General features: G+C 39.1%; 1 long non-coding RNA gene across 1 annotated transcript; it reads right to left on the bottom strand.

The window, feature by feature from the left end:
* Window positions 1-4169: 4169 nt before the first annotated feature.
* Window positions 4170-6192, bottom strand: LOC118616850. Its single transcript, XR_004956717.1, has 2 exons — window positions 6144-6192; window positions 4170-4268 (listed from the first exon to the last, which is right to left on the bottom strand). It is a non-coding gene; the product is annotated as an uncharacterized LOC118616850 (long non-coding RNA).
* Window positions 6193-17631: the final 11439 nt, after the last annotated feature.

Here is a 17631-nt window from a genome sequence, read left to right as displayed (position 1 = left end):
AGACCATATCAGCAAATCTTCTAATCATTGCTGCCATCAGTGGGGTACAATTGCTTGGCCTTGCGTGAACCAGAAACAAGAACAAAACCACCAAATCAGAGGTGGGGAAAAAGCCCACTAGAATCAGTACAGTTAGTTTTATCACTACTTGAGAATGGCTCTGGAAGCCAAGAAAACTGTCTGGGCTTAAGCAACCAATAAGTGCACTTCTCAAGCAAAGCAGTTTAACTGGTACTGTCAGGTAAGTTCATTTGGACATCTCAATGAGATGACCTCTGAAAGGGCTGAAGTAAATTTTCAGAAAGGTAAAATCTTGACTATCTTGCAAACATAAAATAAGCTCATGCCAAAAAATGTTACTAAACCCATTAGTTAATGAGGGAACAAATGAGATGTTAAAATCGGCTCAAGGGGCCCTGGCTTATGTGTCTTTGTGGTTAGTGTGTTGGCCCAAACATTGAAGGGTCATGGGTTCAATTCCTGGTCAAGGGCACGTACCTGGGTTGCAGGTTCAGTCTCTGGCCCCTGTCAATCACGTATAGGAGGCAACCAGTCAATCTTCCCTCTCCCTTCTTTTTTCCCTCCTTCCCTTCCACTCTCTCTAAAAATGTAAAAAATATCCTGGGGTAAGGATTAACAAAAAAAAATGGGCTCAAGGAGCATTTGAAGAGCTGGGGATTTATAAGCAGATTAATATCCTGCAAGGCCATCACTTGTAATCTTTGGCATTTTCTTTTCCACTGGACAGAAATTATATGCATCTCTACTAGACAAAAAAATCCACAAGTTAATCTACCCCATGGAGTTGTAAAATAGTGCAGTCAGCACAGAGTCAATGTGAAGCCTTGCTTTATAATTCATTAAGTTCATAAAATTGAAGTTAGTGTCTGGAGAGTCTTGCATAGTTTTTATCATGATTTTAAAGTAATTTTCTTATTTTTGATACAAAGAATATTATAGGTTTTCTGGTTTCTCATGCAGGAGACTCTGCTTAAGGTATACATGTGACTCCAGGCCGGTCAGTGGTCACCAAGCATCTCCTCCCAATTAGGGGCAGTACAAAAAAAAAAACAATTAAGAGTACTGAGGTCTGAATTCTGACTCTGCCACTCCCAGCTTTCTGAATTTCAGCAAATACTAAACTTCTCTATGTCTAGGTTTCCTTAGCCCAAAAGTGTGAGTAATAATAGTACTTGCCTCAAAGGATTGTCAAAATGATTAATTGAAGTAATATATGTAAAGACTATATCTAGCTCACAGTAAACACCCAATGCAGGTTAGTTATTATCCAGGATTACCTAAGCCTTTAATTGAGTGAGGGCAAAGAAATGGAGAAGCACTGCAGAGGGTGGGAAAATTTACTTCTTTGGCGATTAGCCCTGAGCAGCGAGTGTTCTCTTCAATATTTGATGTGCAAAACCACTTATCTGAAACCAGAGACAACCTTAAGATCTTTTTGTGATCCTTATTGCTGTTGTCATAATCAGTGAATTTTTACTTTACAACACAAATTTAGTAAATATTCTTTATTTTGTTTGGTGCATTACACTTAAAATAGAAGAATTGGCCATGTGTTCCGAGAAGAAAACCTGATTTCGTACTACATATGCAAAGCTGATACCATAGTTACTGGTTTTGCCAGTGTTTGTTATATATTTTGTTTTGCTTCAATTGACATAATTTTATGCTACATTTGCCATGTGAGGAGGATTTATAGCGGATGATATCTAACAGTTTCAATTAGCCAAGATGTCAGGTATATGGTGTTAGAAAATTATAATGGGAAGATTCTAACATTGTTCACAAAGCCCCCTACCTACCACAAACATTTTAGCATCTGTTCAAGTCACACTCATCAGCAGGCATTTGCAGCATTGTGAATGGAATACTGATTTCCAAAGACAAGGGAATCAACAGTTACTTTATTTGGAAATCATATGGTTCCTGATATTGTGCATGAGAGTGTCAGAGTGTGGCTACAAGAATATTATTCTGGCCCTGGCCAGTTTGGCTCGGCGGTTGGAGCGTCGGCCTGCGGTCCAGTGAGACCTGGGTTTGGTTCCCGCTAAGGGCATGTACCTTGGTTGCAGTTTGTCCCCGGCCCTGGTTGGGTCGTGCGGGTGGCAGCCACTCGATGTGTCCCTTTCACGTCGATGTTTCTCTCTCTCTCTCTCTCTCTCTCTGCCTCTCTCTCCCTCCCACTCTATCTGAACAAAAATTAGAAAAATGACCTTGGGTGAGGAATAAAAAAAAAAAAAAGAATATTATTCTGGTTTGACTAAGAGAAAGTCTAATTAACTATAGGGTTATCTAGAAATCTGGTAGGTTTCGGGCAAGGGCAGAAGAGAGCTTTCCCCTCCCCTCCATATTCCAATCATCACCAAGTCTGGCTGACTCTTTGTCAGCCAGTTGCTCTGATCTGCCTATCCTCTCCATTGGCCCTGCTCTGGTTTGGTCTGCATCAGCTGTACTTGCCACTCTCCTGCCTCTAGCTTTGTCCTCTTCAATGGCTTCTCCACATTGCTTCTGCTTGAGTAATTTTTCTGATATACAAATCTGATCATTTTACTTCCCAGATTAAAGTTACTCAGTGGCCACAGGATACAACTGAAACTTTTCCAAGTGGTATACAAAGATCCTCAGGGTTGCCCCTGCGTTTCTATTCAGATTCTTCTCCCATCTGTTTCCTTTCATAAGCTTTAATCCCTGGGGTATGGAACTGCTTTTGGGTCCTTTCACACTTCTGCTCAATTGTTTTTCTGTAAAGAATTCCTTGAGCTTTTTTGGCTGGTTTGGCTCAGCAGTTAGAGCGTAGGCCCGTGGACCAGAGAGAGAGTCCCGGATTCGGTCCCTGCTAAGGGCACGTACCTCGGTTGTAGTTTGTCCCCAGCCCCAGTTGGGGTCGTGTGGGTGGCAACCACTCGATATGTCTCTCTCACATCGATGTTTCTCTCTCTCTCTTCCTCTCTCTCTCCCTCCTGCTCTATCTGAAGAAGTGCAAAAATGTCCTCGGGTGAGAATAAAAAAAAAAGAAAGAATTCCCTGAGCCTTCTGAGCAGACCTAGGGGGTCTTCCCTTGTGTTCCTATAATACTTTGTAAATAGCTCTGTTAATGATGGAGTTAGACCTCGCATAAGAGTTTGGCTAAGAAAGAATTCAGAGCCAAGAACTCTAGTGAAAAGGAAAGTTTATTTAGAAAGTCACAGAGGCAGAAGAAATAAACCAGCTGGGCTGCATAGACTCAAAACAAGTTACAGAGACAAAAAAGGGGGGGGGGTGCTTGGATACACACCTAAGGAAAGAAGTGGGGAGAGGAGAGGTGAGAGAGAGAGGAAGAGAGAGAGAGAGAGAGAGAGCCCTGTGTCCCTTGCCTTAAGGGTTTTTATATGTTTTCTAAAGGCAGGAATTTAGGGGAGGTGTCAGGGGAGTATCTCAAAAAAATATTTATCAGTTTCCGGATGTGCCCTTTCAAGTTCAAGGTCTCTACTGATTACTTGGCACTAAGGAAGGGGGTCATTAGTCATTGCATCTGGTCCTGATGTCAGCCATGATGTCATTTCATCTGGTTTTGCTGCTTTTCTGGGCCTGGAGCTAAAACACAACTGAGGCCTAGATGTTATCTAGTTCAACAAAAACTCTGTCTCTGTGGTCAGCAGATCTGAGGCTTTTTCTAAGACTATTTGACATTGATCAGAACCTCACTGCAGAGGGCTTAATGCTTAAGGGTGTGGTGGAGCAAGGGCTTGTATGGGAATCCTATGAAGCTATTCTCCAGCCTCCTTGTTCTTCCTCTAAGGGGGTCTACACATGACTAACATGCTACAGGCGGAAAGGTCACCCTGAGGGCAAGGTCCTAGCCTATAACAGTTGTTTCCCCTAGTTTTGCCTGTTGCTAGGCACCTGGTGACATTCAGTACCTGCCCTATCACTTCTCCTCTGCTCATGCCTGTCTAACTGCCTACTCTGTCAGCTCCATTATAAGAAATAAAACATTATGTTGATGGGGGTAGAGGGATTGAGCATAAAAAAAAGAGAGAGAGAACTCATAAACATGGACAACTGTTGTGGGGGGTGGAGTGTGGGAGAGGGGATACATGGTGATAAAAAAACATTAAATTGAATTAAATTAAACTAAAAAAAAATTATGTTGTTATTAGTTGTTTAGTATACCTCTCTTCACTGAAATGATAGCTCCTTGGAAGCAGGGGCTGTTTCCTTCATTTTGGTCTTTGAATTCCCAGGGTCTGGCATGTGTGGCCGGGCAATATCTATTTGTTAAATAAATTTTAAGTTGCAAATTAAATAATATAAATGTAGAATTTCACTTAACTAAAAATATAAGTAAAAATGTTTTAAAAATAGTACCCTGGCTGGTTTGGCTCAGTGGTTAAAGCATCAGCCCAGGGACTGAAGGGTTGCAAGTTTGATTCCTAGTCAAGGGCACCTACCTGGGTTCCAGCTTTGATCCCTGGCCCTGGTCCGGGTCATGCAGGAGGCAACCAGTTGATTTGTCTCTCTCACATGGATGTTTCTCTTTCTCTCTCTCCCTCCCTCCTCCACTCTCTCTAAAATCAATGGAAAATTAGGATTAACAAACACACAGAAAGTTTTAAAAATAGTAGCTACCTTTCATCATGCATTTACTATTTGCCTGGCATTTAGGCAAGTACAGTACTTTAAATAAATCTTTAACAGGTTATTATTGATTTTATTTTATTTTATTTATTTATTTATTTATTTTTATCCTCACCCGAGGCATTTTTCCATTTTTTTGTTCAGCTAGAGCGGGAGGGAGAGAGAGAGAGAAACATCGACCTGAAGGGACACATCGAGTGGCTGCCACCCGCATGACCAACCAGGGCCGGGGACAAACTGCAACCGAGGTACGTGCCCTTAGCGGAAACCGAACCCGGGTCTCTCTGTACCGCAGGCCGACGCTCCAACCGCTGAGCCAAACTGGCCAGGACAGGTTATTATTGATTTTAGAGAGAGAGGAAGGGAAAGGGAGAGAGAGAAAGAGAAACACTGACCAGGGAACAAAGCAGTAACCTGGGTATGTGCCCGGACTGGGATTCGAACCGGCAAATTTTTGGTGCTCAAGAAAACTCTCAACTGAGTCACACCGAAGAGGGGAGCACTTTTAATTTTATTATGTCAGTGTTTCTCAAATTTCAGTGTACACTATTTTCTTTAAGTTGACTCATTTTTACTAATATAAATGTATTTTAAAAGAAACATTTATATTTCTATGTGGAAAACTAGTATCACATACCATAAATGGAAATAAAGAAGTAACCCATGCAGTGGTATATTTAATCAGTTTACTTAAATGTTCTCCAATGAGAAGAAGAAATATGTTTAAAATCAGTTAGGAAATAAAAATATTCAGATCAATTTCACATAGCTTAAGAAAAAATAATAAGGGTAAAACTTACACCAAGAAATTTAATTAATGTGCATTCATAGTTTGAGAGATGATTACATGTAATTTTTACTCTTTTGGTAGTTCCTAACAAAAGTGATGTAAATGATTTTTGTTAAAAATTTTAGTTAGAAGCCATCTGAAGAAATTGCCAGAAACTATACTTGTGTTTAATTATTTGGTAATGACACCAAAAATGATAGAAAAAAATTTTTCTTATTTACTCGATGCTGCCAGTGGGATTGGAAACAATACTTATGAGAATCTTCTTTAGTAAGTTTTTGAGTCTCTTTTTAGTTCAAAATTCTAAGCAAGATCTTTGATTGCAAAAGCAATTTTTTCAACTAACAAAAGGAATCAAACATGCCATAATCAAATAATGCCCCTCTCCAGATCTAGTTTTATGGTCATTTTGTACACTTTTTCTTGCCTGTGTTATACTGTTTTGTAGGAATAATTCAAGTTGTTCAGATCAACAAATGTATCAGCAGGTTATGCTAATTTGAAAATTCACCCAACTAAGCATATTAACTCAGAGAATAATGGTTTCTTTCAAAATGACTTTCTTCTCATGATTTGGATGGACACTGGAAAAATCAAAAAGCTTCAATGTGAAACAGTAGCTGTTTGGAGTCTGACCATCTCTACACAGAGTTGAAAAATGTTGAGAATTCAGTTTAAATGAACACATTTTACAATGTAAGCAGCTTTATAAAAATACCTAAGTACTTTTCTTTATCTTCAGGCATTTGAGGGCTTGCTCCTCTCTGTGTTTCTTTTTTTTTCCTAAGATTTAAAAAGAAATTATTAAATTTATTGAATTGACATTGGTTAATAGGATCATATAGGTTTCAAGTGTGGATTTCTGTTATAAGATCTGTATATTGCACTATGTGCCCACCACTCATAGTCAAACCATCTTCTGTCACCATATATTGGCCCCCTTTACCACTAACCCCCACACCTGTGTTTCTAACAGTACATAGATTTTAGATTTTACTTTTGCAATGATAGTTTGAATAGATGGAACAAGTCCACTTGGCATTAACCCTATAGGGGTTGACACGTGGACATCAACGTAACAGTTGACACCAGTGAACTGAACTCACTGTTACACTCTTATACTTGTAAAGAATTATAGCAAGAGAGAGGATAGGTGGAAGATGGTGGCAGGCAGGACTGGAGGGAGGGTAAGTGCATGAGAGAGTTAGCTAATGTGTGAGAGAGAGTGAGTGGACATGTAGGTGGACGACCAAACTCGTGCAGTGCAGAGACACGGAGCAGAAGGTTCCTGTGCTGAGGATGGGAGCAGCTGCATACCGCACTAAGCGACCCTTCAGGGCACTTCTCCCTGCGCCACAAGGAGGTCCCACCATTTTGGAAGATCCTAGGTCTTCCCTGGGAGAAGGCAGTGGGAGTGGCTAGGGCTCAGCAACCATCAGACCAGTGGACAGCCTGTGTCAACACAGACCAGTGCACAGTAGTGAAGCTGCCAAGGAGCCAGTTGCGGAAACTGCAAACAGCCAGGAGCCCAGCACCATCCCCTACAGTAGCAGCCTGATCAGAGTCGAGATATACCCCCAACAACAGAGACTGGGGAGCAGACATCCATTCCTAGGCAACAGAGGCACAGACCACAGCAGAGAACCATTCCCAAAAACTACAGCAAAGGCTGAGCAAGAGCTAAGCCCCACTGGGCAACAGCACTCCCCAGCCACCAGCAGTGGGATATGGGGCTCCACAGGGGCCTGTGCAACACAGCTGCCCATAAGAGCGGTTGGAATTTTGGGATCCAGAGGGACCTGTGCAACCCAGCAGCCCACAAGAGCGGTGAAAAGCCAGGGCTCTGGATGGACCTGTGCCACCCAGCGACCCATAAGGGTGGAGCGAAGCTGGGGCTCGAGAGTAGCCAGTGCAATCCAGCTCCCTATGGGATCAGCAGGAAGCAGGGGATCCAACGGGGCCTGTACAACTCAGTTGCCCACAAGATTGGCAGGGAACCAGGCTCCATTAAAGCCTGTGCAACACAGCTGCCCATGGGTCCGGCTGGGAGCTGGGGCTCAAGAGGGGCCTGTGTGACCAGCTGCCCAAGGTGCAGGCAGGGAGTGCGGATCCAGCAGAGCCTGAGCAATACAGCTACAGGTGGCACCAGTGACCAGCTGGGAACACAGCTTCAGAGGGACCCATACAACCCAGCAGCAGCACCTACCAGGACACACCAATACGAGCCCCCAGTAGTCAGTCCTCCAAGATCTACAACAGGCAAGAGGCTACATGCAACAGAACAGTCTGGGAGTCACAGTAACCTTATTTGATACACAGTGAGCTGCCTACACATCCAAATATTCCTCACTGGGTCTAAAGCTACTAAAATGGGGAGACAAAGAACACTCAAAGGAAAGAAAAAGAGGAATCACTAGAAAAGGAACTACAGACACTAGAAGAAAGCAACTTGTCAGATCAAGAATTCAAAGCAATGATTTTAAGGGTGCTCAAACAATATGTTGAGAACTACAAGCAACTTAATAAGAATTATGAAGTGCTCACTAAGAAATACATTAGCTTAAAACAAGAGGTAGAAGCTATGCATAAAAATCAAAAGAAGATAAAGAATAACATAGCTGTTATGAAAAATACCTTAGAAGGGTTCAATAGTAGATCAGAAGAAGCTGAACACCAAATCAGCAACTTAGAAGACAAGTAGAGAAAGGCACCCAAATAGAGCAGCAAAAAAGTTTAAAAAGTAGGAGGAGAGTTTAAGGGAGCTGTGGGACAATCAAAATGTAACAACACTCGCATTATAGGGGTACCAGAAGGAGAAGAATTAGAGAAAGGGATAGAGAACCTGTTTGAAAAAATGATGACAGAAAACTTCCCTAAGCTGGTGAAGGAAAAAGTCACACAAGTCCAGGAAACACAGAGAGTCCAAAGCAAGATGAACCCCAGAAGACCCACAGCTAGACACATCAAAATAAAAATTGCAAACATTAAAGACAAAGAAATAATCTCAGAGGAAGCAAAAGAGAGACAGAAAGTTACCTACAAGAGAGCTCCCATTAGACTGTCAGCTGATTTCTCAATAGAAACAATGCAGGCCAGAAGGGAGTGGCATGAAGTGTACAAAGTAATGCAAGGCAAGGGTCTGAATCCAAGACTATTCTATCCAGCAAGACTATCATTTAAAATTAAAGGAGAAATAAATGGCTTCATGGGGAAAAAAAAAGCTAAAGGAATTTACCACCACCAAACCAGCATTGCAAGAAATGCTGAAGGCATTTTGGAAGAAGAAGAGGTAACACACACACACACACACACACACACAGAGAGAGAGAGAGAGAGAGAGAGAGAGAGAGAGAGAGAGAGAGGAACACAGGCATAAAATTTAAATGGCAACTAATAACTATCTATCAATAATTACCTTAAATGTAAATGGCTTAAATGTTCCAATCAAAAGACATTGGGTAGTTGTTTGGATAAGAAAGCATGACCCATATGTATGCTGTCTACAAGAGACCCACCTCACAACAAAAGACTCACAAAGGATGAAAGTGAAGGAATAGAAAAATTTTTTCCAAGCAAATAGAAATGAAAGAAAATCTTGTGTAGCAATACTCATCTCTGACAAGATAGACTTCAAGTTGAGGGCCATAATAAGAGACAGAGAAGGTCACTACATAATATTAAAAGGATATATCCAACAAAGGTTATAACCCTGGTAAACATATTCACACCAAATATGGGAGCACCAAAATATGTTTAAAAACTTCTGGAGGACTTTAAGGGAGAGATCAATAGTAATACAATTATAGTGGATGACTTTAACATGCCACTGACACCACTGGTAGACCTTCTAGACAAAAAATTAACAAGGACATGGAGTCCTTACAGGACAAACTAGATCAGTTGGACTTAATTGATATTTACAGAACATTTCAACCCAAAGCTGCAGCATATACATTCTTCTCAAGTGCACATTGGACATTCTCAAAGATAGGCCACATGTTAGGACACAAAGCAAGTGTCTACAAATTCAAAAAATATATAATTATATCAAGCATCCTCTCAGATCACAGTGGCATGAAACTAAAACTCAATTACAATAAAAAACATTCAAACACTTGGAGGCTAAATAGCATGTTATTAAACAACAAATGGGTTACTAATGCGGTCAAGGAAAAAATTAAAAACTTCCTTCAAACCAATGAAAATGAACACACAATAACACGAAATCTATGAGATGCAGCAAAAGCAGTCCTGAGAGGAAAGTTCATAGCACTACAGGCCCACCTCAAGAAACAAGAAAAATTTCTAATTGACTTTATAACCCTACAACTTAAAGAACTAGAAAGTAAAGAAAAAAGAAATACCCCGGACTAGTAGGAGAAAGGAAATAGTAAAGGTAAGAGCAAAAATAAACAACATAGAGACCAAAAAACAATCCAAAAGATCAATGAAACAAAAAGCTATTTGTTTGGAAAGATAAACAAGATTGATGGATTGTTACCCAGACTCAACAAGAAACAAAAAGAGAGAAACCAAATAAACAAAATCAGGAAACAAAATAGGAGAAGTAACAACTGACACCACAGAAATACAAAGGATCATCAAAACATACTCTGAATAATTAGACGCCAACAAATTGGACAATCTAGGAGAAATGGACACATTTCTAGAAACACACAGCCTCCCAAAACTGGACCAAGAAGAGATAGAAAACTTAAACAGACTAATAACAACAACAAAGGAAATTGAAGATGTTAAGTAAGATACTCCCAGTAAACAAAATCCCAGGCCCTGATGTCTTCACAGGAGAGTTTTACTGAACATTCAGAGAAGGTCTAATACCTATTCTCCTCAAACTATTCCAAAAAAAATCCAAGAAGATGGAACATGTCCAAACTCATTTTATGAGGCCAGCATAATCCTCATTCCAAAACCAGATAAAGACACTTCAAAGAAAGAAAATGACAGGCCAATATCCCTGATGAACACAGATGCCAAAATCCTGAACAAAATATTAGCAAATCGGATCCGGCAATACATCAAAGAGATTATTCATTATGACCAAGTGGGATTTATCCCAGGGATGCAAGGATGGCACAATATTCTCAAATCAATAAATGTGATACACACATAAACAAAATGAAAGATAAAAATCATATGATCATATCAATAGATGCTAAAAAGCATTTGACAAAATCTAGCACCCATTTCTGATAAAAAATGCTCAGCAATGTGGGAATAGAGGGATCATATCTCAACATAATAAAAGTCATATATGAAAAACCTACAGCCAACATCATACTCAATGGGCAAAAACTAAAAGCATTCCCCTTAAGAATGGGAACAAGACAGGGATAGCCACTTTTGCCACTCTTATTCAACATAGTACTAGAAGTCTTCGCTACAGCAATTAGACATGAAGAAAAAATAAAAGGGATCCTAATTGGAAAGGAGGAAGTGAAACTGTCATTATTTGCAGATGACATGATATTGTACATAGAAAACCCTGAAGACTCCATCAAAAATCTACTGGACTTAATAAATGAATTTGCCAAAGTAGCAGGATATAAAATTAATATCAAGAAATCAACAGCATTCTCATACACCAATGATGAACTCACAGAAAGAGAAACTAAAAATAAAAAATAAAAATAAAAATCCCACTTACCATCGCAGCAAAAAATTAAGATACCTAGGAATAAATTTAACCAAAGAAGTAAAGGACCTCTTCACAGAAAACTAAAGGACATTGAAAAAAGAAATAGAGGAAGATATTAAAAAGTGGAAGCACATATCTTGTTCATGATTGGAAGAATTAACATCATTAAAATATCCATATTACCCAAAGCAATCTACAGATTCAATGCAATCCCCATCAAAATATCAATGACATATTTCACAGAACTAGAACAAACACTCCAAAAGTTTGTATGGAACCGAAAAAGACCCCAAATAGCTGTAGCAATCTTGAAAAAAAAAAAAAAAAGAACAAAGTAGGAAGGATCACATTACCACATATCAGGTTATATTACAAAGCCACTGTAATCAAAACAGCCTGGTACTGGCACAAGAACAGGCAGATAGATCAATGGAACAGAACAGAGAACTCAGAAATTGATCCAAGACAATAGGCTCAATTAATATTTGACAAAGGTGGCAACTGCACATAATGAAATCAATACAGTCTCTTCAATAAATGGTCTTGAGACATGGGTTTCACAGGGCTAAAAGTAATGTTGCAGCATGGATGCATTTCTTTCTAGAAGCTCAAAGGAAGACTGTTTTCTTGCTTTTTCCAGCTTCAGAGCCACCTGCATTCCTTGACTGTGGCCCCTTCCTCCATCTTCAAAGCACATCATTCCAACTTCTGCTTCTGTTCTCACATCTCCTTCTCTGACTCTGACCCTTCTGCCTCCTTCTTTCACTTATGAGGACCCTTGTGATTACTTTGGGCACCACCAGGACAATATCCTCATCCCAAAACCCTTAACTCAGCCACTTCTGCATCCTCCCTTTTGTTGTGTAAGATAACACATTCACAGGTACTGGAAATTAAGACCTGACATTTTGGGGTATGGGCATTGTTCTGCCTATCACAGCAATGATATAGAGTATGTATTCTTTTGTTTATTGAAATTTGTAGTTCTTTCATAAGTTATTGGTTTTTGTCCTTTGTTCATTTTGCTATTAGGATATTAATATTTTTCTAACTAATTTGTAAAAAATAATTATATTTTGGAATTAGTGATGTTGAGCATTTCTTCATATGTCTCTTGGCCATTTGTATGTCCTTTTTGGAGAGATGTCTATTTAGGTCCTCTTCTTACACCATACACAAGAATAAACTCAAAATGGAAAACAGACTTAAATGTAACTTTTGAATCCATAAAAATTCTAGAAGAAAATGTAAGCAACAAAATTTTAGACATCATACACAGCAGAATTTTCACTGATACAACACCTAAGACAAGAGAAACAAAGGAAAAAAATGAACACATAGGACTACATCAAACTAAAAACCTTCTGCACAGCAAAAGACACAATCATCAAAATGGAATGGGAACCCACTATATGGGAGAGCATAATTGCCAATGATTCACCAGATAAGGGGTTAATTTCCAAAATATATAGAGTGCTCATACAGCTCAACAAAAGGAAGACAAAGAACCCAATTAAAAAATGGGCAGAGGACCTAAATAGACACCTCTCAAAAAAGGACATACAAATGGCCAAGAGACATATAAAGAAATGCTCAACATCACTAACCATCAGAGAGATGCAAATTAAAACAACAATGAAGTATCACCTCACACCTGTCAGAATGGCCACCATCAACAAATCATCAAACAACAAGTGTTGGCGAAGGTGTGGAGAAAAGGGGACTCTAGTACCCTTTTGCTGGTGGGAATGCATTATGGAAAACACTATGGTGTTTCCTCAAAATGTTAAAAATTGAACTGCCATTTGACCCATTGATCCCACTCCTAGGAATATACCCTAAGAAGCCTAAAACATCAATCAGAAAGAATATATATATCCCTATAGTCATAGTAGCACTATTTATAATAGCTAAGATCTGGAAACAGCCCAAGTGTCCATCAGATGTGTAGATAAAAAAGCTGTGGTACTTGTGCACAATGGAATACTATGCAGCTGTAAGAAAGAAAGATCTCTTATCCTTTGAGATGACATGGAGGGACCTGGAGAGTATTATGCTAAGCGAAACAAACCAAGCAGTGAAAGACAAATATCACATGATCTCACTTATTTGTGGAATATATGAACTAAACAAACTGATGAACAAAACTGACTCAGAGACATAGAGGTAGGGTACAGACTGAAAAATCTCAGAAGAGGGTGTTGGGGGGAAAAGAAAAACCACAGAACTTATATGCATGTACACATAACCAACGGACATAAACAAAAAGCTGGGGATGGGGTGGGTGGGGGGGATGGGAAGGAGGGTGTCAATGGGGGAAAAAGGGAAAATATCTGTAACAAAAACAAAATTAATAAAAATAGTTTTAAAAAAAGAATTATGGCAAGAGATCTAGCTATTGAAGGTTTAGAATGTATCATGTGGTGGGAAGAATCATGACCTCCCAAGGAAGTCCACATGCTAATCCCCAGAATCTGTGAATATATGTTGAGAACCTTTCCTGAATGTGGTCAGAGAGAGAAATAACAGAAGAATAATCAAAGGGATGCAACTTTGGTTGTTTTTTTTTATCCTCACCCGAGGACATTTTTCCATTTTTTGTTCAGATAAAGTGGGAGGGAGAGAGAGAGAGAAACATTGATGTAAAGGGACACATCGAGTGGCTGCCATCCGCACAACCCAACCAGGGCCTGGGACAAACTGAAACTGAGGTACATGTCCTTAGCGGGAACCGAACTCAGGTCTCTCTGGATCGCAGGCCAACGCTCCAACCGCTGAGCCAAACCAGCCAGGGCAGGGATGCAACTTTGTATAGATCTAGGAGACTTGACCAACATAATGTTTTGATCCCCAATTATTACTGATTACTATCAAATTATTACTCAGTAAAATAAATTAAGCCAATAATAATTCCCATCCCTTATACCTCCTACTTAGTTGAAGAGGAAATAAGCCAGTTGAACTAAAATTGGGTGTGGGGAGCAATTTTTAAAAAATGTTGCCATGACATTAATCTCCTTAAGGAACTGGGGAGCTCAGAACAGTCAAGACATAGACCAGAAGGAGCCAGCCACACCCTCCCTGAGGTGAAAAATGCTCAGATTATGACAGTGTTGGGCTTTGGGACTAGGGGAGGGAGAACAGGGCTAGAAGGGGGCAGGGAAGAACGGGATGGTCATTGAATCTGTGTCAATTTTCTGTTCTCAGTTCCCAAAAAATTGGTCTCTTTCCTTTCATAAGGACTTGGTGCCAAGCCTGATACATTTGATACATGTAGCCAAATTGGGGAAAATTAAAGTAGACTATGTATAATTCTGGCTAATTTGATAGTTGTTCTGCAGTAAAAAATGTATTATTTTAGTAGTTGGAAATACCAATAGACATTCCAAATAAAAAACAGAGTAAATGGGGTTGAAGAAATAGAAAAGATAGATATCAACGAAAAGATTTATTATCCCCAGTTAGGATTTAAGAAATGTGAGCATGTTTATTTAAGAGGAGCCACTGAAAAGAGATTGTCCCTGGCTGGTTTGGCTCAGCGGTTAGAGCATCGGCCCATGGACTGAAGGGTTTCAGGTTTGAGTCCTGGTCAAGGGCACATACCTGGGTTGCAGGTTCAATCCCCAGCCCTAGTTGGGGTCCTGTGGGAGGCAACCAATCGATGTGTCTCTCACATCTCTCTCTCTCTCCCTCTTTCTCTTTCCCTTCCACTCTATCTAAAAAATTAATGGAAGAGTATCCTCAGGTGAGGATTAACCAAAAAGAAAGAAAGAGATCGAAGGTGTAGGAAAAAAAGAAGATATATTTTAAAAGCCGCGTATCTAAGGAGAGAGGGAATTGGAGCACAAGCACATGAGGTGGGATTAACCCTAGGTGGAGGAGGACCACCTCTTCTTTTATGGAGAGCAGGAGCAAAGAAGGTATGTGTGTGTGCAGATACAAAACATTCTGTAGTTCAGGGGTAGAGAACTAGTATTCATGCTTGAAAGACTCCATTTTATCTGTGAATGGAACATTCTACCTGAAAAGGCAGATGGCAAGAGTGGTAAGCAACTTGTAGAAAGTCCTGACAGTAGAGGTGGAAAGAGCTAAGTAAAAGCAGGAAGTAGGATTGCTGAGTTAGGCTCAGTATTCAAATGACATGGGACTGGAAACCATAGCTTTGAGATGTGTATACGAAATTGAGCTCATACATTATACTTCTGAGTGAAAACTGGGACACACAGGGCACCCTGACAAGTCCACTGAACCCCTCCACGTGGGCTTTTCAGCTCTCTGAAGATTTTGTGTCTAACTTGCGACCAGGACTTGGCCTGGACAGCCTTTGGTACTGCCTGCTATGATGTAATCTACAGCCATGGATCTCTTAAAGTTGGCTGCCTGTCTGACCTGCTGTCAGGAATTGAGGTCCAGATGCCCTCTGCTCTGGGATGCAGTCCCAATGCTCTCATTTCATCAGCCTGGAAAATATCAAAATTTCTTTCTCTCTTCAAGTCTCTAGCCATATGATCTGTCCATGATCTCCAAAATACAAAACCAGAAGGAAAGGCATTTGGGTAAGTTAGTTTTCTAGGCCTGGAATTTTCTTTGTGGAAAGTTTTTTAGTCATGCATTCAATTTCTTAATAGACATAGAGGGCTATTCAGGTTATCTATTTCCTGTTGAATAAGCTTTAGTAATTTGTGTCTTTCAAGGAAGCTATTTATTTTATTTAAGTTGTCACATTTATTGGCAAAAATTTGTTTATCTCTACCTTACTATTCTTGTAATTCTGTAAAATCTCCTTGAAAGAGGAGACAAAAAATTACTACTATCAAGAATGAAAGTTCTTGATAGTAGTAATTTTTTGTCTTCTCTTTCTTACATGATCATTCTGCCTAGATGTTTATCAACTTTATTGATTGTACAAAGTCAGCTTTTTATTATTTTTTCCATTCTCTTTCAATTTTATGTGTACGGATTTTAACTGTTATCTTTATTATTTCATTATTTTTGCTTACTTTGGGTTTAGTTTGCTCTAGTTTTTCATTTCTTATTGTGGGAGCTAAGATTACTGATTTTAGATCTTTCTTCTTTTCCAATATAAGCATTTAATGGTTTAAAGTTCCCCATAAGTACAACTTTATCCATATACCATTAATTTTGTTATGTTGTATTTTTATTTTAACTTAGTGCAATATATTTCTGATATCAGTTATAACTTTTTTATTTCATTCATAGGTTATTTAGAAGTTTATTGTTTAATTCCCAAATATTTGAGAGATTTCCAGATATCTTTATTGTTAATTTCTGATATAATTTCACTGTGATCAGAAAACATGCCTTTCTTTCTTTCTTTCTTTCTTTCTTTCTTTCTTTCTTTCTTTCTTTCTTTCTTTCTTTCTTCCAAATTTATTTAAACTTATAGTATGTCCCAGAGTATAGTCTTGATGTAGTTTAATGTGCACTTGAATATGTATTCTGCTGTTTTGTGGTGGAGCGCTAGGTAAATATTAGTTAGGGCATGGTGGTTAACATTATTGTTCAAGTCTTCAATATCCTTATTAATTTTTTATTTGTTTGTTTACAATTTCATAAAGAGAAATATTAAAACTCTAACAATTAAGAATAATTTGCCCATTCTTTAGTTCAATCAGTTTTTGCTTCATGTATTTTTAAACTATATTATTAGGTGTCTACAATTTAAGACTGTTGTGTTTTATTGATGAATTATGCTTTTTATCATTATGAAATGTGCCACTTTATTTATGGTAACAGTCCTTGTTCTCTCTTCTATGTTGTATGATATTAATGTAGCCACTCCAGCCTTTTTCCTATTGGTTTTTGCTTGATATATCTTTATCTGTCCTTTTATATTTAATTATCTGTGCCTTTATATTTAACATCAGTTTTTTATGGACACAATATTGTTGGGTCTTGGTTTTATTTTAATCCAATGTGATAATCTCTGCCTTTGTAACAAGCTCTAGGGTCCATCATAGGCACACCTGGGGGGTGAAGGGCCATTCAGTGGGCAGCATAGAGGAAGGACTAGAGATGCTGAACATACTTTAGAAAGAGAATGATAAAATTCTCCCTTTGTGATTCTGCCAGGGTCAGTCCTGGGTTGAGGGCATGTAATGGGGCCTTGGAATCAAATATTGACATGTGCTCATGGATGAAGAATATAAGGGACATGTGGCAGTTTCTCAAAAGATTAAACATAGAATTATCATTAAACACAGAATTACCAACATTTCTGCTTCTGGATATATAGATAAAAGAACTGAAAGTAGGACTCAAACAGATACCTGTACACCAGTGTTCACAGCAGCATTATTTGCAATAGCCAAAAGGTGAAAAAAAACTAATGTCCATCAATGGATGAATAAATAAGCAAAATGTGGTATATTCATACAACGGAATGTTATTCTGGCTTAAAAAGGAATAAATTCTGTGATATTGTGTAATATCACACAAACCGTGTGGTCAGTGATTAAGCATCAACCCATGCACCAAGAGGTAGCCGGTTTGATTCCCCATCAGGGCACTTACCCAGGTTGTGGGC

The sequence above is a fragment of the Molossus molossus genome, unplaced genomic scaffold, assembly GCF_014108415.1.
Source record: "Molossus molossus isolate mMolMol1 unplaced genomic scaffold, mMolMol1.p scaffold_m16_p_1, whole genome shotgun sequence".
Taxonomy (NCBI): Eukaryota; Metazoa; Chordata; class Mammalia; order Chiroptera; family Molossidae; genus Molossus; species Molossus molossus.
This window is presented reverse-complemented; position numbering and strand designations above follow the sequence as displayed.